At 35.1% G+C, this 24,621-nt stretch overlaps 1 long non-coding RNA gene across 1 annotated transcript; it reads right to left on the bottom strand.

The window, feature by feature from the left end:
• Positions 1-275: 275 nt before the first annotated feature.
• On the bottom strand, positions 276-1,604 carry LOC133336194 (uncharacterized). The gene is made up of 3 exons (XR_009754540.1): positions 1,238-1,604; positions 1,029-1,194; positions 276-311 (listed from the first exon to the last, which is right to left on the bottom strand). It is a non-coding gene; the product is annotated as an uncharacterized LOC133336194 (long non-coding RNA).
• Positions 1,605-24,621: the final 23,017 nt, after the last annotated feature.

The following is a 24,621-nucleotide window of genomic DNA, read 5'->3' as shown; positions in this document are numbered from 1 at the left end:
ACCATCTTCAGATTTGACATAGATTTGGTAAAATTATTAAAAAAACAAAAGTTTGACTCCTTCGATTTCAAATTGTCCGCGAGAGAATTACTCCAAAGAAACTTGAGGTCTAAACCATTCGGCACATTTCTTGATCATATAAAAGAGTATATACCCTCATTATCCTTAAAGATGAAGATAAAATTAGTTAATCCCATCGGCATTAAAGGAAGAAGACGTCAATTTTATTAACCCAATACTTTTCTCCAACAATTATCCCAAAACACTCTAGGTCGATTTACAGGGTTGCCCATATTCGACGGACCCATGTTCTTTTTTTTTAATAAAAAATTTGGCGATTGGTTCCTGTTAATTAATTGGCATTTAATATCTTCCAAGTAGATTTGCTTACATCAATTTTTGAATATGATATCTCTCAAATGGCCGCCTCTGGCGTTGATGACGTATTGTGCCCTTTTTGCTGCATTTTCCACCGTTTTTGCCAACATTTCGGCCGGAATAGCGGCTATTTCTTCACGAATGTTGTCCTTGGGCTCTTCTACGGTCCTTGGCTTGTTAACGTAAACCTTTGACTTCAAATATCCCCACAAGAAGAAGTCAGGCGGCTTCAAATCGGGCGAACGCGGTGGCCAGTCCAAATCACCACTTTTCGACATCAAACGGCCCGAAAACAAATTCTTCAGAAAATCGATTGTTATGCGACATGTGTGAGGTGGAGCGCCGTCTTGTTGAAACCAGAACTGCCTCATACGCTTTCGACGAATAATTGGCATCACAAAATCGGTCATCATATCGCGATAATGCTCCTGATAGATGGTAACAGCATGGCCATTTTCATTTTGGAAGAAAAACGGTCCAAACTGTGACTTGTTCGTCATGAAGAGGCACTTCTTGAATGTCCTGAGGATTTTTAGTGGCGTGAAACAGCAATTTTGCTTATTTACGGTCCCATTCAATGTTAAATTGGCTTCATCGAATATGATAATTTTGTTCCAAAATTGGTCGTCATCTTCGGCCATTTTGATGACTCTTTGGGGCCATTCCAATCGACGAGGCTTGTCCGCAGGCAACATTCTTTGCGTCAATTGAATTTTGAACGGGAAAAGATGCAAATCAATGCGAATAATCCGTTGTAAAGTGGACCGAGCCATGCCCAAATGCTGAGAACGGCGTTTTTGCGATGTTCTTGGGGACCTCTCAACACTGGCTCGTACGGCAGCGATATGTTCTTGGGGACCTCTCAACACTGGCTCGTACGGCAGCGATATTCTCGGCCGATCGCCTTGGTCGACTTTTATATGGCCTGTTCGGATTAGAAAGAGCCTTACCAGTCGAAAAATTTTCGTATAAACGCTTAATGGTGTTCTTAGAAGGCGCACTTCTCACATTTTATAATGTTTTAAAAGCACGTTGAGTTTTCACAATTGACTCCTTCTGATGAATGTAAATTTCAACTATATCAGAGCGCTCGCGTGTCGTGTATTGGTTCATGGTAAAAATCTGCTTGGACTGACGCTTCAAACGCGGCATGTCATTAAGCGATGTGACATCTCTGTCAAAAGTTATGACGTTGCCAGACGGGTCCGTCAAATATGGGCAACCCTGTATTCATTGAAATCGAGGTACATTCTGAAATCGAGGTACATCATACAAAACAAACAAACACTGTGGTACTTGTTTGTGCATATGTTTGGGGCTAACTCTAGTTTAGTAAAAAAGATCAGATTTTTCTGAAACCTTTTCCAGAGGTAGGTATTTTTTTACCCTAATGATGGGGATATAATTTTTTCTTTGGGAGCGTACTGGGTCCGTAGAACCTGGTATAACGGTGTACGTCCCCGAGAAAAAATATATCCCCATAATACAAAAAATAGGGTAAAAATACTTATATCTGGAAAAATTTTCAGAAAATCAGATCGTTTTTAATAAACTAGAGTTGTTCCTATGTTTGTGACAGGCAAAAGCATATTGCATAGTCCCATGGTTCCTTTTGAGAATATGCACAGAATCACTTTCTGAGTCGATTTATGCGTATCCGTCCCTCTGTTGATGTAAAATTGTAAACAAAGTACAGTTCGCATTTATGATCCAAATGATATGAAATTTGGTTCAGCTCACTTATTTAGCCCAAGGACGAACCCTATTGAGAGGGGAGAAAATCGGTTCAGATTAAGATATAGCTCCCATATAAATTTTCGTCTGATTTTAGGTAAATGGTGCACCAAGCTCACAAAATTTGTCCGATTAAAACAAAATTGTGGACAGCAGTTTAGGTCCAGATTAATGTATGTATTGTGGAAATCGGTTTAAATTTACATAACGCTTCTATATGCATTATCGTCCGATTTTATGTACTACCCTACCATACTGAATTGAGTATGGAATGATGTGTTAAGTTTTGTTGAAATCGGTTCAGATTTAGATATAGCTCATCCGATTTCATGTAAATGGATCATCAACTTCCAGGATTTATCTGATTAAGTCAAAATTTTGCACAGCATACAGAATTCAGTATAGACTGATGTGTGGTTAGTTTTCTTGAAATCGGTTCTGATTTACATATAACCCAATATATTTGTCCAATTTTAGATAAACTCTCAAAGTTTGCCCGATTGTGACAAAATTTTGCATAGCGTACTGACTTAAATGAAGATTGACATGTGCTAAGTTTCGTTAGAATCGGTTCAGATTTAGATACAGTTCCCCATATATATTTGTTCCAATTTAGCTGTTTAGAATATTTTCATATATCATAATAGATCAAATATTTAATTTTGTCCGATTTCAAGTCGATCAGTAGATATATCCATTGCATTTAGAATGTTTGGAACATCTCTTGAATATACCCAAAGTCGTGAAGGGTATCATATAGTCGACCCCGTCTGACTTTTGAGCTTTCCTTAGTGGTTTACTTGTGGGCTATTTATTATACAAATTGAGATTTACTGGTCCACACTTTAGAATAAATTCTATATAACGACACAACCCAACATTCGGTATTTTGGGGACAGCCTCCTATCGAATTTACTGAAATTTTTATTTTGTATTCTCATCGGATAAAATATATCTCTATTTTAAATTATCATTATTACTCCAAATTTCGGAATAATAATAATAATTCCCATTTGACAACATCCGAAAAGCCTTCATATAACCATATCTCAGAAATTGTGCCTAAACCTAAAATGCTCTTTTATTGGGGATATTTTAAATTATGGACCCAACTTGTGTGTATGCCCAAAAATAGTGTTGGGTATCATATATTCGTCCCTGTCTAAATTTGACGTTTTCCTTTATGGTTTGCCTGTTTTACATCCAATATACATTACCGTTCTTTACTTATTACTTTTTTAAATATTATTTAATATTCGAATACCGATAAAGTAAATTTTTCTCATTCACAATATTTCATAGACCAATTAAAAATCCAACTTTCATATTAACCTTTTGCCTCCTTTAATTGTAACGAATTTTCCATACATCCCCCAATTGATATTGTTTTTCGCTCCCAAACTCATTACCCATTTAAATCATTGTCATGGTCTGTGTCATTAACAATTGTCAATGAAATCACAAAGCAGCACAGCCGGGCGTTTGCAGCATTTAAAACAATAACATCAGCAGCAGTAGCAGTAGCAGCAACAACAATATTATCACTAACGTAATTTCATTACAAAAAACAACAGCAGCAACAATATTATCACCAATGTGTAATTTCATTACATTATCTGCCTTATCATTAATAATATCAATCATACGTATTCACATATATTCACGCCATCGAAGAGCTGCACACGCACACACTCATACAACACCATACACATCAATGCTCAATCAATGTTTATTGTCGTCCAAACAAACAATCAAAATAAGCATTTTTATTATTAAAACAATAACAATGTCGTCGTCGACGTTCGTGTGTTCGTTTGCTCGTTGTCATTTCACTTAAGTTAAGTGTCACTTATAGTTAAACTATTTGCAATCGCGCTCGCCCTCTCCCTTTCGCTCACTTTGTTGGCAAATTGTATGCAGTTGGGGTCTGGTGTAGGATGAATATTATTGAAAATAAGATTATAGAGATGTGGCGTTACACATTAAGGTACTTGAGAGGATTTTTGGGGGAAAGTTTTCAAATATTGGATTGAGGGTATTTCAAATTTGTTGGTAATATCTAGAAAAATAATGTTTAAACTAGAGGTCTATATTTAAGGTATAACACTTACATAAAATCGAACGAACATGTTTATGGGAACCGTATTTAAATTGTAACACCATTGGTGTATTATTTACATTCCTGAACCTCAAGTGATACTGTTAGGTTGTAGAATTTTTGCATCCTCACAATAAAATCCCTTCTATGTGTGGTATGCATCCTAATGGAAAAATTCTCTCTACAATAATACCCTTTTCTTCGCTTTTTCCCTTACCTTGATTGTTTGCATATTGCAAAGGAGGGACATTGCGGATATCTACTGCCATAAACACTTGCAATAAAAGTGTATTGTGATATCAATTGATTTTGTTATTCGTCACAATGCAAAAGAAGGGAAATCTATTGTCTGGTATGAAAGGTATTTCTAGAGTTACGTTGAGTCATGTGCCTGAGCCAATAATACCAAATGATGCCAATAAAAAAATAAAATCAGTTGATATTTTTCCATTGAAGCGATTGGAATAGATAATACATTTTGAAAATGGGAACTAAGAAGGTAGCCAGATTTCCAGAACAAACGGCTGAAGCTTAAATTTTGAAATTTCGGGTGAGGGTCACTCTTAGTCCGTAGGTGTCAGACAAGGCTGACACGAAAAGTATTAAATATCTGCATTTAGTAAACTGGTTAAATTTGGAATGAAGGTCATTTGATGGAGATAGGTTATGTTTTTGAAAATTCGAATTAGAAGTATCCGAAAAATACTAATTTTGTTACAATTTCGAAGCATGTGAACGGATAAAGCGAACAACTTGAAATGCTAATCAAGATTGAGAAGTACGGTCGATATAAGGAAGTTGGTACTCATGTTTAGGAAAAGTATTAAATGGTACTAAATTTGGTACTATTTGAGTATTGAGGAATACTGGAATGTGGAAAAAAATTTACATGGCATTGTATATGATTGGGATATATAGGAAGTTTTGAAAATTCGTACTGGTACAATTTGGATTTGGTTGAACCTATAGGCCTGGAATCCTGAAATTGGAAAATAATCTATTGATTGTATGATATAGGTAGTTTTGGAAATTCGTACTCATGTATGTGTAGTAAAATGGTTCCTAATTTGGTACAATTTGAATTTGGGTTGAACCGATAGAGCAAGAATCCTAAAATTTGGAGTGAGGATGTATGTTGAGGTGGTGTATGATTGGAATGTAGGAATTTTTTGAAATTCGTACTAATGGAGATTTGGGTGACTCGATATGGCTGAAATCGTGAAATTGGAGTAAGGATGGCCATTGAAATGTATGATTGGAATATGAACGAAGTTTTGGAAATTCTTACTAATGGAAATTTGGGTGACTCGATATTACTGAAATCCTGAAATTGGGAAACAAGAGTTCTGCTGATTGTGTGATATAGGTATTTTTGAAAAGTCGTACTTATGTGTACTAAAATGGTACTAAATTTGAATTTTGGATGAACCAATAGAGCTGGAATCCTGAAATTTGGAATTAGGATCGCTGTTGGGGTGTAAGAATTGGGTATGTAGGATGTTTTGAAAATTTGTACTAGTGGTACTAAATTTGAATTTGTGTGATCTGGAATCCAGAAAATTTTAAATATGATTTCTATTGGATTTTTGGGGTAGGTATATTTATATTAATGTGTATTGAATTTGGAAAAATTTGGAATTGGGTGAACCTACAGAACTCGAATCATGAATTGTCGTAATAGTTTCGGAAATAATTTTGTATTTTTTTTCGGATCTATATTTGTACTGCGGTCAGAATTGGCGTGTAGTGTTGAGATATGATGTAGTTTTGGAAATACCAACTATAAAGGTACTAAATTGTACCAAAATGGTCGATCAGATTTAGATAGAGTTCCCATATATATTTTCGTCCCAATATTTGTCCGATTGAGACAAAATTTGGCACAGAATTAGTTCCTGATGTATGTATGCGAAGTTTTGTTGAAATCGGTTCAGAATTTATTAATGTAAATGGTGCACCAAATTGCCAAGAATTTTCCGATTGAGACAACATTTTATACAGCGCATTGAAATTGCAGCAGTTTGAAGCACGTGGAGTTTTGTTAAAATTGGTTCAGATTTAGATATTGCTTCCATATATATTTTCACCCGATTTAAAGTAAATGGTGCACCAAACTCGCAATATTTGTCCGATGGAGACAAGATTTCGCGCATCCTTCTGAATTGGATACTTCTTATTGATTTATGCGAAGTTTAGATGAAATCAGTTCAGAATTAGATATAACTTAGTGTGATTTTATGTAAATGGTTGACCAAACTGCCAAAGTTTTTTTCCGATTGAAACAGAATTTTACACAGCGTACTGAATTAGATTTTTATAGGTTTGTCGAAACCTGAGAAAGTCCTTTTAAGAGAGATAAAGCTCAAAGCAAATCTATAAAAGAGGATTGAAGTCGCGGAGATTCTTTATATCGATAAAGTCGATAGCCGAACTTTACTTCAGAGTGAGTTGGTAATTATAAGTACGAGGGTCAGATAATATTTTTAGTCAAGTTAAAGAGCCAGGGAAATTTTATATCTTCAGAGGAGGGAGTCATTATAGAGGAAAGGAATGCTAATTTCTCGAAGGCTCAGCAAAATGAACTCTTATGAGAAGGTTGTAAAAGTGAGAGAGTGTAGCTAAAGCTAAAAGCTCAGGGAAGTTTTTATAGGTTGGTTACAGTTAAGTGGGGGCCAATAAAAAAACTGAAGCTCATAAGACTTATATGTAGACAAACTGATGGCTTAGCGGGATTTAAAGCGTGTCGATGTCACAACAGAGTGTCCTGAAGGCTCAGAGTGTCTTTACAGGATATTTGAAAGATCCGGTAGTTGTATATATGATAGGTAATGGCTCAGGTAGGTATTAAGCTGAAGCTCAGTGGAATTTTTTTATAGCCCACACAAATGGAAGAATCTGGTGTTCTGCTTTTTTTATTTCAATGGGGTATTAGAGTTAATCCAAAGACATTTTACGCGACATTAAACATTTATAAAGGTATATAGAAAAGGCTTCTTTTCCAAATAAAATAAATCGAAAAAATGTAAATTTGAAGGTCTTCTATTAACAGAAGTATGTTTTTTTATCCCATACAGAAAAATTACTACTCTCCAGTTCATCGGTATGAAGACTTCGTGGACTTCAGCTCGTTTATAAATGCCTACTAAGTCTTAAACTCTTCAATAAACCCTCCCTGACCTTCCAGCTCGATACTAACGAATATTACTTTGTTGGACTATAAAAACTGTTTGGATTTTAGGGCATCAGTTCGTATATAGTCTCTCTGGACTTTATCACGTTTATAAAGACTCTCTGACTCTATAAAAACCTCCAAGGCATCAACTACTCTCTAAAGACATTGTTTTCGAGATTCCCAGGTTTTCAGTTCGCCTGTAAATACTCTCTGGCTTCTGTTTTTCTATAAAAACCAATAAGGAAAGTAGTAAAGTCCGACTGGGCCGACTATATGATACCCTTCACCACTTTGGGTATAGTCAGCAGATGTATTCTAAGATGTATCCTACATAGGGACTTTGGTACACCATTAACATAAAATCGGACGAAAAGATATATGGGAGCTATGTCTAAATCTGAACCGATTTTCATGAAACTTAGGACACATTATTATACGCAATTCAGCACTCTATGCCAAATTTCGCGCAAAGATATATAGGGTTTTTGATGCAGCAATTACCTTAAATCGGATGAATATATATATGGGAGCTATATCTAAATCTGAACCGATTTTCCCGAAACTTAGCACACATCACTCTAGACTTAATTCAGTACGCTATGCCAAATTCGTGCAAATCGAAAGATATATAGGGACTTTGGTACCCCAATTACCTTAAATCGGACACAGATATATATGGAAGCTACATCTAAATCTGAACCGATTTTCAGGAAACTTAACACACATCATTCTAGACCTTATTCATTACGCTATGCCAACTTTCGTGCAAATCGAAAGATATGTAGGGACTTTAGTGGAATATTTACTTAAAATCGGGCGAAACTATATATGGGAGCTATATCTAAATCTGTTAAATCAGTTACCTTAAATCGGACGAAAATATATATGAGAGTTATATCTAAATCTGAACCGATTTCCACGAAACTTAACACGCATCATTCTAGACATTATTCATTACGCTGTGCCAAATTTTGTGCAAATCGAAAGATATATAGGGACTTCAGTGGCATATTTACCTAAAATCGGGCGAAACTATATATGGGAGCTATATCTAAATCTGAACCGATTTTCACGAAATTTAACACACATCATTCTAGACCTTATTCATTACGCTGTGCCAACTTTCGTTCAAATCGAAAGATATATAGGGACTTTAGTGGACTATTTACCTAAAATCGGGCGAAACTATATATGAGAGTTATATCTAAATATGAACCGATTTTCACGTTCATTACGCTATGCCAAATTTCGTGCAAATAGAAGGATATATAGGGACCTTGTTAAATCGGACAAAAATATATATGGGAGCTCTATCTAAATCTGAACCGATTTTTCCCAATTTCAATAGGGTTCGTCCTTGGGCCAAACAAATGAGCTGTGCCAAATTTCATCCAATTCGGATTATAAATGCGACCTGTACTTTGTTTACAATTTAATATGGACAGATGGACAGACAGACGGACGGACATGCATAAATCGACTCAGAAAGTGATTCTATGCATATTCTCAAAAGGAACCATGGGTCTATTTCGTTTTTTTGCCTGTTACAAACATATGCACAAAGACAATACCCTGTAACACAGTGTGGTGAAGGGTATAAAAAATGTATCACCCGACACCATTACTGTGTACTTTTGGGGCAATGAGCCGATAAACAAAAAGTGAACCGGATCGTATAGAGGAACATTCATCTGATGGATAGATAAATCCAAATTTTAATACCAAACATATGGTTTTGCGGGCAGAACATTTTTCATATTCTACTCACTCTAGGGCAATAAGGTATACTTTCCACAGTCGATGTTCGGAACATAATTGTGGTCATTTGAGCTGTTTTCGACATTTATAGCAAATCAATTTAATTCCCTCCAAGCAATCTCAGTACCCTAACTGATCCGTGCCCCTATATTGCATTCATAAATAAGATATCCTAGTTAACTGACAAACAGCTTCTGTCTGCAACTGATTTAATTACACATTTTTTGCTCTCGCAGCAAATAATAAATTTAAAACTCTTTTCAACGGCAACTTTTCAAACAACAAATATACCGCCTTCTGTTTCCTGTCAAAACTTGTCACAAACCGTTGTATTCTCGTTTGTCAAAAGACAGAAAAAACAACATTTGACAAGACAACAAACTGGCGGACGGACGGAGAGACAGACAAACGAGGTGTTAAACACTTCAAATAAAATAAAAATAAAAATTCATAAATGATGCTGTCGCTTGTCGGTGATATTAAATAATTTACTTACCTTTCACAATAAGTCAGTGGCAACAACAGCAGGGAGCCACTCTCGGCGCACACACACTCATCATACTGGCTCACAAATACAATCAAGAGAATTCCAGATTGGCCAATACACAGAGTAAATGTTGCTCCAATTAACATTGCATTAAAAACAAAAAATACCAAAAAATTATTGTTCAACAAATTTCTCTACTTCCTTGAAAGCAACATGAGGTGGGTGGGTTTGGAAGGACATTCAAAACTGATGGTCAACAATGATGGCTTTACTCTCAATGAATGAATGCATGCATTCACTCACACACTCTTACATTTATTATGCCAAATTTGTGTCTTATTGTTGCCGCTTTTGTTGTTGTTGTTGCAGATAAATACACTAATTAGCTTCAATTTGCATAATGGATGGGAAGACTGCCGCTTTTTATATTGCCTTGGCGTTGTGTCTAACTGAAAAAAGTTGTTGCAAACAAAACTGAGAGAGATAGGCAATGAGAGGAAATGATAAACAAGCAGAGAGCGAAATATTGTGTTGTATTTTAATTGTGTTAAGTTTTCTGCGTTCATTTTTTGTTGCTGTTCTTTCTTCGAAGAATTTGATTTAATGAAAGGAAGGCATTAAAACTTTAACTGTTGGTCAACTGTTTTTTCTTAAACAAGTTTTTAACGTTTTTGTTTCTTATTTTGGACTTCTTTTGCAATTGGCAATTAAATCAGGGTGGTTGTCAGTTAAGTATTTGGTGTTCTTTTTTTAATTCAGTGGGGTATTAGAGTTAATTCAAAGAGAGAGATACGGTATATGAGCAATTTATAAAAGTATATAGAAAGTCTTCTTTTTTAAATAAAATAAAACCAAACAAGATAAATACAAGGATTTTTATTTAAAGAAGGCTTCCTTTCTTAAAGAAATTTCTCCACAAAGACTCCCTGGTCGTCAGTTCGTCCTCAGTTCGACTCATTGATATTCAATTTGTCTATACTCGTACTTAAAGGACTACTTGGACTTTATCTCGTTTATAAGGAATAAAACATTCAACACGTCTATAAAGACTCTCTGATTTTCAGTTTGTAAATAAATACTTCTTGTTCGTTATCACGTCTATTAAAACTCACAGGCATCCAGTTGGCTATATAAATACTATCTGGCATTCAGCTGATCCATAAAAAACGACCTTGCCTTTAGTTTGTCTATAAAGACTATCTAGTATTCGGCCTCATGGTCTTTAGCTCATTTATAACGAATCTCTTATCTTTCAGCACGTCCTTAACAACTCACTGACCATGAAGACTCTTTTGTTTTCAGCGTTTATCAAGACTCCATGGCTTTTATCGCGTCCATCAGAACCCCCTGGCTTTTGGCACGTCTATCAGATGCATTTATTTCGTTTATAAGCAATCTATGAACTACCAGCTCGTCTATAAATACTATCTGGCTTTCCACGAGCTTGTAAAGACGTCCTGAACTTAAGCTTGCCTGTCTCCATTTGCTCTATATAAAGACTCTCTGGTCGTCAACTCGTCTATAAAATCTACCTGTTTTTCAGCATGTCTATAACTTTTCCTATTTGTTAGCTCGTCTTTTAAGACTCCACGTCTATAAGAACACTCTGGCCTTTATCATCGATCAGGACTCCCTGGCCTTTAGCACGTCTATCAGAACTCCCTAGCTTTTATATCGTTTATAAGACATATGTGAACTACGAACTCGACTATTAATACTGTTTGGCTTTCAGCGAGTGTGAACTTCAGATCGACTGTTAACACATTGGCCTCCATTTCGTCTATGTAAATTCAATTCCTCAATTAAAACTTCCTGGTTTGCTGCGTATCAATAAATGTTTCCTATTCCATATTTCCATTTGTATATTAAAACTAACTGTCCCCTAGTTCATCTATGTAAATACTCTATGACATTTAGCCCATCTTAAAACAAGACGACTTGACTTTTAGCTCGACTATAAAAACTACCTGGTATTCGGACTTGTGACCTTTAGCTCGTTTATAACAAATTTGTTCTATTTTCTAGTTTTCAGTGGGACTATAAAGACTCCCTGGCCTTCCAATTCATCGTTTAACTCACTGGCCAATCAGGACCCCGGAGGGTCAAATTACAGGCACTTTGGTGCGAACATGCCTCTAAAGCATTCAAAATACTGAAAATATGCCGGACATTCTATTATCTATGTATGCCTATATCAAAACATCGACCTACATACTAGTAGATAATATTTTACAAAGATGTTTTCCACCCTACAAGATCCTGAAATGTAATATTACAGCCACTTCGTTGGGAAAAGGACGCTCAAGCCATAACAATACCGTAAATAGGACGGGAAATTTATATGGGGACTATGTAAAAAATTGGCTTATATCGAAAACTTTCTGTCTGCCTGTTATTGTCATTTCTATCATTGTAAATTGTTTGCTTTGTTGTTTCAGTTCGATAAATTTGAAAACTGGGCTACCTAAAATTGAGTGGATTCATTTGGAAAGACCAATTGGCCGATTCTCTCCTCATTTAACTATAGAAGTTCAATCTAAATATAGGCGATGTACAGACAATATTCTAACTACAAAAGAACCGCAAAATGTCTCCCAGCAATACAATGCATTCTTTCTGCAAAACTCCATAGTTCTTCATCCATCTACAGAATCCACGCTCCCTAGTTTTGGATCCCGTTCGTAGGACCTCAAGATCTTAAAAATAAGTTTGCTATCACATTTCACGTAATTAACCATAGCTTTTAAAGGACTTTCAACTATATCAGGCCAATAGGATCTAGTACATCCTCGTGAAAGAAGATCGATATATGGTAGCTGAGCTATAGGCGACTTGTAGACAATATTCTGGCTATAAAAGACCCATATAAAGCCTTTAAGCTTTAGAAAGGAAATTGAATTCCTTCCAGTTTTAAAACCCTATAGATGTTCATCCAGCGATAGAAGGTCTTCCAAATACTTCCAAGTATAGAAGATAGAAAGACTGATTTTGAGCTATAAGTAATCGTTAGAAAGACTTCCAGATCGTAAATTAAAATAAAAAAATAAATAAATAAAAATCCCCACCTTCTTCCTATCGGTAGCTTTTCATTGAAGTTCTTTCAACTATAGAATACCGATAGAATGGATTCTATCCTCTTAAACTACCACAGATCGATATAAGGTCCTAAAGCTATAGGCGTCTCACCGAAACTCTTCCAGTCATCGAAGACTGATAGATAGATAGCTTTCCAACCAAATTCTTCCTGCTATAGAAGACCAATAAATGACCCACAACAGTCCTTACAACTATAGACGGCCTTTATAAAGTCTTCTGGCTGTAAAACATGCATAGAAGTCCATCCTATTATAAAAAAACTAATTATGGCTCATGGTAGAAATACTTCTGGTTTCAGAAGATGTTTTTTTTTTTGGCGGAGAAGACCGATTAAAGTTATTCTATCTCTGGAGGATCTCTCTCATTATGCACCCCCTTATTTATTAATGATGGGTATTTTACAATTATAGATTTTTCAGTTTCGTTGGAAAATAGAACGTGTCAATTTTACGTTTAGACACCTTTCTTGATTATTATATCGAAGGAGGTGTTTTATGCATGAAAGTACTGTAAAATTTGTATAGAGCCTCAAAATTCATATAAGTGGGTTACGACTTATATGTGGCGCCTTTTTTCATCCGTGTGGTTATAGTTAAAATAGCATATGGAAAATGCTGTTATATGCGGCTATGACATAATTTGGATCTAATATGGCTAGGACCTACAGAAAATATGGACATATATTGGAGGTGTTTTACCCTCAGAATGTCAAAATTTATATGTATAACCTCTGACTTATTTAGGAAGGCATAATGAAAAACTTCTGTGCATGGAAATATACATCCAATAACTCTGAGAATGCAATGAAAATCAATACTGCAAGTCTACAACTTTCCTCTAAAACACCTTATACTTTTCCATGATCCCTCTTTCCCACCCTCCCATCATTTTCTAAAATGTAAATTGATACGAAATGTTTTGTTTGGGCGCCAATGTTCTCATGCGTAAGATTAGAGCAGCGTATTTAGAGCAATGCGTACATGACAGATTATTGTTATCTGCCTCCGTCTGTCTGTCTATATGTCTGTCATGTTTTTTTTTCTGCAAACATTCTACGGTACTGCCAGTCACAGACGCCCAAATACCTGCACTTTTCAACATTTTCTATTAATGGTTAACAAGGAACAGTGAAAGAAGAAGAACAAAAATTATATATCGGTTAACTTGGTTATAAGTATGGCATGAGTGTGTATGTGTGTCTGTCCGTTTGTAGCTGCTGGTGCATGTTGCCCGGCCATCAACAAGATATGTATTTCTTTAGACTAAGCAACACCACTACAACTATTACTGCTGCTGTTGGCTGACTGGCTGGTTGGTTGGTAATTCTCGTATTTGTGCTAAGTTAGAAACCGCAACGTTCAACGACCGTTGGACAAATGATTTCAGTTACGGCAAACGTCATGCAATAAAGCCATAAAAGCAAATATGTAACATCGAAGAGTAGTACAAGAGGAGCTTTTTTGTCTTGGCCAGATGTTGGTATTTTCTTTTGTTGCTGCTGCTGTTCGTCTGGCCTGGAAGTTTTTCCTTTTTTTGTTGTTGTTATTTTTGGTGGCATTACTTTTGTGTTGAGCTTGAGACGCGTCGGCTGCTGCTGCAACAGCAACAGCCAACTTACTCTTTGACGTTGGTTTTGTGGCCCATTACTGTTGGATGGTAGACAAGAATTTACAAACGACATCATCATCATCATCGTCGTAGTTGTCATTTTCAGCGTCATCATGGCCATTATCATTGGCCGACTATCTACAAATATTATCATGAACATTGTCATAATGGTATTTGGGTGGGTGAAAATCTATTTGGGGAAAATGTTCGTAAGTATATATTATTATTATTGATCTAATTTTTGACAAGAAGCTACGTACATATTACTACTAAATATGACAAATAAATCAATTTGAAAGATCTGAAATGTCATTACAGTTAGATCCCATTTTGAGTTTGAGATTAAAAGTTTACTAAGTTCAACTCGGATTATGACAACTAATTTAAATCTAGATTACAGAAAACTGAGTCAAAATATTCACTTAACTGTGTTAACCGACATAACCTTAAAATGTGAAGTCTGACTGCGAAGTCATAAGCATATATATATATATATATATACATCACAATCGAACAATTAATCTGAATTGAGATAAACGAAACTTAATACACGTCATTCTAGGCTCAAACTGGTACTTGTGTAAAATTTCGTCGCAATTGGTTAAACGTTGGATATTGGAAGCAATATGTTCATTTTTTATTATTGAATGTGTTACTCTACTGAAAATTCCAAAACGTTTAAAGATTTGGTAAGATTGTCTTACCGACCCAATTTTTTATATCCTCCAAAATATGGGGGCTATTTTGTAATGTATGTTGTTCATGCTCCGAACAAATAATGTTCCAAATTATTGAAACCCTAGTTTTTATTTTTTTATTCACCAGGAATCCGATATGTCAAATTATGGTTTATTCCATGAGAAAATTCGGTTAAAAACGTATTAGTACCGAAAAAGTAGCCCAGTATTGATAATTTTATAAAAAAAAATATAAAATTACAGCAAATTTTGTGAAACACGTGTCCAAGCTCGCCAAAATTTTGAAATTTGGGATGTAGCGTTATATGGGGATTCTCTAAAAACTGAACCAATATTAAAAATGTTTAGTAGGAAGATTTGACACTTCATGAGAACCTGTAAAATCAAATTATAGCGAATGCTGTTGAAAGGCATTTCCAAAACTCCCCTATATACCGAAAACATTGGCCGATGTTGATCATTTTTTGTAGAGAGATTTTGTACTCAATGAGAGTCCAAAATAATAAATTACTTCTAAATTGGTGGACATACACATTCAAGCTCCCCAAAATACCGATATTTGGGATGTAGCGTTATTTCCCTCTTATTTCAGAGGGACTTCCCTAAAATGTGGACTAATATTGATAATTTTTAGTAGGAAGATTTACTACAATACCATAAACCAAATTACCATTAAATACCTAAAATCGGGGGTACTGTAGGGGCTACCCCGAAACATAGGCATGTATTGATTTTTAGTAGGCGGATGATTCTGCTGAAAATGTGTCTAAAACCCCCAAAAATACCAAATGATGGGGGGTACAGTTAAATAAGGGGCCACTCTAAAAACTTGACCAATATTGATCATTATCGGTAGGAAGTTTTTATACCCAATGAGAACCAAACGTAGCAATTTACAGCCAATTTCGTTGAAAAACGTGTCAAAAATCCCCATAATACCAAATATTTGGGTTACCGCTACATGAGGGGGGACCAATATATCTCATTTGCAATACTAACCATCATAGGAGTAACAGCAATGCCAGCAAATGCCAGCTCTATCTCAAATATTGCGATTTCTATCGTGATTTCAACTGGAAGATAGAAGACACATAACTCGACATAGAATTTATGCTGATCATGGGGTATCATGGGTTTATGGGGTTTCCGGTAAATATTTTGACGTGTTGCCAAATGACATTTTATTGTAAAATTATGAATGGTATAAAAACATCTAAATTTTCACTTGTTTATATTTACTACTCATGAATTGAAAATAAACTCGTACATTTCTATAGCCGAGGTATAATTATATGCGGTATTACAAGTTTATGTGACCCTGACCATCAAATAAGCATTAATATTCTAATAATCAACGCCCAAAATTTAGGTGGTCTAAAAAGTTTGTGTATAATTGCTACATTTTCATGAGAAGGAAGTTTTGATCGTCCCGAGCCGATTGATACCACAAAATTTTATGCATTTTGTCACAATTTGTAGAATGTTCTTAATAATTTTACAATAAAATGTGAAAGGACTCCACACAACTAATTTGAGCAATTTTAAAATGATTGTCGTGTTTTTTATATTTGTTTATCGTATAGAACGATCGACACTATATTGGGTGTCTATTACTTCAGGAATATATGGAGAGATAAACACTTCTGTTATTTTGGCAGATATTAGAGATAACTATTTTTGTTTTTTATGGGATACAAAATATCTAGAGACATACCTATGAAATAAATAAAACACTAACATAAAAAATTCTGAATTAAAAAAAATTGTAATATTGTTAAATATTAATATTTTGTAGATATTAAGATAAGAGTAAGAAATGAGCAGTCGTTAGGCAATGAATTATACACTTTGTCACAGGATAAGGAGCCCAATTTCGACGGATTCGAAATCGAAATAATAATCTCAAATCGATAATTAGTATTTCATTTTTTAAATATAATGAATATATGAAACTATTTAACTTATTCTCATTTTCATATATCTGATATATCGTTTAATTTTTTCGGACTCAGAATTTATCCTGAATATTGCAAAGAAGTATGATTAGTTATATACCGAAAAAAATTGTATTCCTCTAATTTTCGATTTATTCGAATTTTTAAGATAATTTTCCAGTGCCAAGAATTACATTTACATGCAATTATTTATAGAAGTAAAGAAAAAAAATCAGAGTTTTTATTTGCTTTAGTTTTTCCAAAGTTTATGCTAATCAGATACATCACATTTTCGAAATTGTGTGAAAGAGCTGTTAGGAAGATAAGAGATATTTTCGGATATGTTTTTTATATATGCCTAATATATTATATCTGCATACTATCCGCATACATACATACACTTAGCTGAATTTTGAACCTTTGCATGAGAAGTATCATAGCCAGAGATTTATCACTAAATAGCAATTTATAAGTGATTTAAGAATCTTCGAAATATCAAGATCTTGTTAGGCCTATACCTATAATGTTATTATTCGTATGTTGTTTATATTTTATAGACATATTTTTTTCAATGCTATGAACAAATCGGGGACTTATGTATATTACATTTCCAAATATGTTATTCTAAATGATTGATCTTTTGTGAGCACGCTGTCAGGAGATTAGGTTAATAGATTCCTTATTTGAAGTTGCTACAAAAATTTGGTATAACCATTACAATTGAAAAGTTGACAACAAATCGGACATTTAAACAATTTTCCGGAGATGTTACCAGAAGGGGTGGATCAATGGGCGTTATCTTCATAGATTTATCAAACATTATAAAGTATAAGGATATTCTATTTATATTTTTGTGTTTATCAACTTTAGTGAAATTTAACAGACGAGTAAGACTGATATTCGAAAAAAAAGTATTACAAAAAATTATATCTTTTTGATGAAATCGATTTTCAGATGGAGGTAATAGAATGATCGAATGTTTAGACGAAGGTAAAAACCAGTTTATACAATAATTATATATAATATTATTTTTTTCCTCCATATTTCAACTTGATCTAGGTTTGGTACATATATGTACTAATTTTGATGGAGTTACCAAAATGTCCTATATTTTAAAATTGCAGTGCGCTCTAATTAGACTAGGGTTTAACACACACATTTTAACACAGTTAATGTCAGAGATTTTTTCTTCAAAATTAAAAATGTATATTTTAAATATTTAGTTTTTAAATAATTATTTTTGAATACAATTTAGTTTTGAATACATGAATCTAGTAGAGTATAGAACGAGGTACAAGAACAAAATTAAATAATTTATAAAACTTTACTGTTTGCTAGCAGTGGTGTGTTTCATTTTTGATGATCAAGTCTAAAGAGGAAGAGTTTTAAGGGCATAAAAATACAATTTTCATGTTCCAAACTAGGCGAACCCACTGAAAGTCTTCCTTACCTTAGCCTTTGGTAATATACAGATTTTTTTTTAAATAAATTTAAGGGGTTTTAATGAATTTTAAAAACAACACAAAATGGGATTTACCCCTTTCTGTGTAGATGTTTTTTTTTATTAAAACTTTTGCTAAAATATCCAAACTTATACTGAAATACAAAAGTAACCATAATATGGAGATAAATAAAAAGAAACATGGGATTATTACACGTATTTATAAGTACGAAACGTTCTAGTGGTACTATCAAAGTTGGTTGGAAAATTATAAAATTGTATCGTATCTTTATTTATAAAAAATTTTGTCGAATATATTCGACATTTAAAAGTACTCTCTTTCTTTGCGATTTTTCGGTTATTCTATGTACCGTTACTATTGATGATTTTGCTGAAAGACAGGCGAACTTGTCAGGGGGTTAAAATGAAAATTGTTATTTTCTAAACTCTGTGCCTTTATATGATATTAAATACAAAATTTTAGATTTTTATTCTAACAAAATTTACTTGTGACTCTGGTAGCCTTGACGAATATTTTGTGGCATATATTTTAAACTATAATACCCTTACAACATAGTTGTGTAGGGTCAATAGTGAGTATGGAGTAGAAAAATTGTGATGGGCCACAAGCATCACCACATAAATTGATTCTTACTGATGTCCAAAGTCGTTGTATTGAATTAATGTGATTTTGTGATTAAAATTAAGCTATTTTGACATTGCAAATGTGAAAAAACATACCTTGGGATCTTTCAAAATAAACTTTTCTTCATGCCAACATTACTCCATGTTGCTATTTGTAAGATTTTTTTCATTTGTTTTCAAAATTGTATTTCTTTTTCACACTTCAATTATCTTTAATCCTGATTCTCACTTCTTGTCTTGACAATTAGTCGAAAATTGTATTTTTTTTTTCTTATTGGCAATAATATTCTGAAAATGACATCTGTATGTAGAAAATAATAAATATCAAATAAAATGTAATATGTTTATATTTCATATTTTAGTTTTCAAAATAAAATACGCTTTAGACTCACATTATCAGCATCAATCAGGATTTCAATAGCATTCTTATTGCAGTTTTCAAAATTGATAATAGTTTTTGTAGCAGGCACTTTTCTTTAGCTCCGATATGATATGATATAGACACGTTTTTGACTTTCACAGGATAACGATTTTGTTTTGAAAATCCTCAATACATAGACCGTTTTCTTAACTCACAAATTCAAATATAATTTCTTTATTTTTTCCCCTCTTTATTGTTACTATATTTCTTTTCACTGCACTTGACAACAGAAGGCTTGTTCTGAGTCGGTGTTATCAGTTCGGTAACAATATGATTTCTGTTTATGAGATTTCAAACATGACACGGTGTCTTGACCGGGGTTTCTTATCAATTGTCATTGTAGCAGCAGCAGCAGCAAACCCTTAGACGCTCACACCAAACAAAATAAAACCGCAAACGTTTTTGTTGTGTCGTTTACATCTTCGAATTTTCACACAGCTCAATCACTTGATATTTTTCGCAAATTGTTTACAATAATCCATACTAGTATATTTAATTTGTGTTTTTCTTTGATTTTAGAATCTTTTCCACGCGCAATCTTTTCAAATTCTTTAGTTTTCTTTCTCGGCTTCCAAAAATGATTTTAATTTTTGTAAGTTTTAAATTTTTTTTGCTATTTGTCAAATAAAAAAACTAACAATTCGGCACAAGGCAAGGCTAACTGGTTGTTAGCCATTAGACAAGTTATTTTTTGAACCGTTCCTTGTGAAAGTTCCGTTTTAACTGAATCGCTTGCATGCCAGACTACAACTTGAAGCAACTCAACGAGAAATGTCTACATTGCAATTTTCTTTGGTCTTTGGGCCGTTTTCACCAAAAAATGCCCGAGCACCGTTGCTTGTCTGTGTCTGCTGTCTCGTGTGCTGCCGGTAACAACGATGCAACATCGTTATTGTCATCGCTGTCGTCGTCGTGGCCGAAGTCATAGCTGCCGTCACAGTTATCGCAAAAACTCATTGCAGCATTTTTTGGGCTGGCAGAAACCGGGTGTCAGAATGAGCCTCACAAAACCTGCAGCAGCAGCAGAGTCAGCGGTGGCACGGACATCAGTGGCAGCAACAGCAATTCCATTCAATGCATTTTCTGTTTTCATTCTACAAAAAGGCACATCAAGAGAATGAGCGTTTCTGTATGGTAGTTATTTTGGGGTGACCAGATGTTTGTTATACATATGTAGGAAATTAATGCGGTGCATTATAGAAGTGTTTGGAGATCCAGATATGGATGTTATGTGTGATGGCAGAAGCTGGGAAACTGAACACTATTGGCCAATAAAAATAATGTGCAGCTGGAAGCCGTCAAAACTAATCCTATGAACGTAATTCTAGATATCCAGCCACTGGACTCATGGGCATGGTTGAAAGTTTTGATTTCTCACGTCTTTATTGGTCTTAGAGCCACCTTTAGGTATACCGATCGTTTGTCCATTATAGTTTGTAAAGACTATACAGGCCAGAGTTATGGACCAATCTTCACGAAATTGCATGTAAGACCGGTTCTGGCCAATAGAAACCCCCAAATTTTACATGGAGAAGGGGATCGGTGGGAGTTACAGTTAACTATTCACAGGTGTCTATGTATTCAGATATTATTTAGTAACCCATTACCACACTAGACGGGGGAATATTGCACTGATCGCTTTCCATGAAGTTCTAGTTATGGCCTATAATTTTGGTGATGATCAGATAATAATTTTGGAATGAAATGGGCGGAAAACTTAATTTATGTTGTGTTTTTTCGATCTATAGGCCACAATTATTAGCCGACCATAAGGGAATCTGGACAAGTAATTAAAAAAGCTGTACTGAATATTAGCAATATTCGCAAAATATGTCAGTGTAAGGAAGAGATGCTGCTGACCTCTAATCGGACAAGAAGATCCACATATCACGAAATATTCCCCAGAATCGGTGTAAAAAAATTAGTGTGGGGAATCCCCGTCCTCTTATACTATTCCTCTCACTGGTTTAAATTCTCACTTTTCTATAATAATAATTTTCGTTCTCTAGAACACGGGGAAATTTTTCCCTTTAGCATCCGGGAAAATGGAAAGCAAATTCTTGAAAAAAAATCTGACCTATAAAATATTTTTTTAACTAAAAGTGTGAATTTGTCATTTAAACATTTTTATTCTCTGGACCCTAAAAAAATATTCTTTAAAAAATCCACGTCCTGGCTAGACCATGAAAAAACATTTTTTTAATAAATCTGCGCATATATAAACCCTGGATAAAATAATATTAAAGCAGTAAGGAATGTAGTAAAGTCGGACGTGACTGACTATATGATACAGATGAATCCTAATAGACTTTGCATTTGGATACATAAACCTGTCATTCTGCAACCTATACTAATTTTTTTCATTTGGTCAGATATAGAGTTGCTTGCTACAATCGGACAAAATTATGTAAATCAATTTAAAACAACTATCAATCGGACACCCGTTGATCTAAATCTGAACCGATTTCAATAAAACTTGTCACACGTTATTTTATAGTATCTTCAGTACCAGTGCAAAATGTTGTGCCAATCGGACCCACCTGGGGAGTTTGGTGTAGAAATTATATCTAACTTCTCAGTTATACTAACTTCAGTACGTTGTGCAAAATTTTGTGGCAAACGGACAAACTTTGGGTCTTTATTGCAGAATTTACATAAAATTCGAAGAAAATATAAATAGGAGCAATGTCTAAATCTGAACCGAAACATAGCAAACATCCCTCTAGACTTACTTCAGTACTCTATGCCAAATTTCGTGCAAATCGAAAGATATATAGGGACTTTGGTACACCATCAAAATTAAATCGGACGAAAATATATATGGGAGCTATATCTATATCTGATTTTCACGAAACTTAACACACATCATTCAAGACTTTATTCAGTACTCTATGCCACATGTACATAAGGCGAAAGAAATTATATATGGGAGCTATATCTAAATCAGAAATCTTAGCACACATCATTCTGGACCTAATTCAGTACTCTATGCCAAATTTCGTACAAATCGAATGATATATAGGGACTTTGGTGCCCCATTTACCTTAAATCGGACGAAACTATATATGGGAGCTATATCTAAATCTGAACCAATTTTCTTCAAATAAGGGACGTGTGCCAAATTTCATCCAAAGCAGATCATAAATGTGGCCTGTACTTTGTTTACAATTTAACCTACAGACGGACGGACGTACATGCATAAATCGACTCAGAAAGTGATTCTATGCATATTCTCAAAAGGAACCATGTGTCTATCTCGTTTCTTTTTGCCTGTTACAAACATATGCATAAAGACATAATACCCTATATCACAGTGTGCTGAAAGGTATAAAAACTCCACGCCTATTTGAGACCTCAAAAATTGTTTTTTTATAATCTACGCCGATTGTAGATCCTGAAAATAGTCTTCCGCTAAAGTTTCGAGCATTTCGTGTTGGACTCTACTAGTATCAGTTTCTTACAACCTTATCCGATACTGCTCTCAATCTCAGATTGTATAGATTGTGTATTAACATTTTCATTCCCTTACTTAATTTTAACCAGTAGAAAATTATTTGACCGTTTCTGTTTAATAAAATTAAAGTCCAAAGTAATCGAGATACAACAACATCTTTTAAAGTAATATAATTTGTCCATCCATAGAGGAACATTTAAAATTCTATTCTATCTGGCAACCCCAAAAACAATCGTACAACATACAACTAAAACTAAGAAAAGAAAATACCGATGCTGATTCATGCTGACTGCAGAGAACCGCAGACAGGCAGAACGCCAACGTCTACACTAACAGCACTGAGACACCTCACCAAGCATACCATACCACATCTGCCATTTCTTTTGTGTACAAAATTGTGTTCTGTTAAAAAAGAAGTCAAAATCAAATCTAGGCTCATAAAAGAATGTTGCACCGAACGAAACAACAGCAAGAACAACAACCAACAAAAAAACACTATAGTGTGGAAGAACAAGAGGCATTCGCAATCGTTCGTTCGTAAAAAGGTCCGTTAGCGCACAGTCTGGCGAGTATTGCTGACGCCGTCACTGCCGTGTAAAACATACAAGCGAACACACACAGCCGAATCCCAACGAACCAGTGCAAGGCCAAGCACCGCAATATGCGTCGGCGCCTTAACACCATCGTAACTTAACAATACCGATGCCGATACCAACCAAAGCAAACGATTGTATGTAAGTATTGTATGAATAATACCGTTCGGTTTTTTTGGTGTCTGTGGCACGGTGCCTGTGCATGTACCGTGTGTGTTTCTGTGTGCGAGTGTCTGCAAATGTTCCGTGAGTGTGGCTGGTGTTCTACAATACACTCTCGTATCAGTCACTGGAACAATAAACTTTTGCCAGTCACACCAAACATTATCGCATCGCATGCCGACAACAGACGAACGCCAAGCTTCGCTGACGACGTCTGCATCGAAGCCTGCCATGCTGTTGACGCAGTCCAAAGCCCGCTGCCTCGGCTGACGGCTGGTTTCAACTTTCTTCATCATGCAGCAGACAACCTCAAACCATCGGTTTGCCTTAACATTCCACTCATTCCGAACAACTTCGTAGGCTGTTGTTTTATAACACGCGCGCGTACTAAATTCTTGACATCTCTTGATTTTCTGGGGTTGTGCTCTTAACGAGGAAAATGTTCTCTCGAGAGATTGTAAGTTTCTCTCACATCTCTGAGCTATGGTTCGAAGCTCTCCTTAATGTTATTTTTAGAAGTCATGCGCCAAACTTGAGAATGCCTTCTGTGTGTGGTCTCCCTTTTGACACTGCCGTTATGCAAACTCAGACACACACACACTCACATAGCCAGTCATCGGCCGAACTCTGATGTCGTTTATAGTCTGGGTTTATGCCAATCTAACCGAAGCCATGTACATACCCGCACCATACCGCTCCCAATCTTGTCAATGACACCACTGTGACCACACTCATCGTCGTCTTCGTTGTCGTCATCGTTATGATGTGAACTAGACGAACACGCTGTGTGTGCATACACGATTACCGAGGAATTCCCCGAAATCAAGCGCCGTTTGTTAGACTTTGGACCGCATTTAATTGTTGGAGGTAGTTGTTGTTGCGTTCGTTGTTGTTGTTTCATATTACGCAGCAACAGAATTCATTGTTGTGGCGTTGTTGTTA

This window comes from Musca vetustissima, unplaced genomic scaffold, assembly GCF_032173495.1.
Source record: "Musca vetustissima isolate MV318-11 ecotype Yass unplaced genomic scaffold, APGP_CSIRO_Mvet_v1 utg20063, whole genome shotgun sequence".
Lineage (NCBI taxonomy): Eukaryota > Metazoa > Arthropoda > Insecta > Diptera > Muscidae > Musca > Musca vetustissima.
The sequence above is the reverse complement of the archived record's forward strand: the minus strand, read 5'-3'. Positions and strand labels throughout refer to the sequence as shown.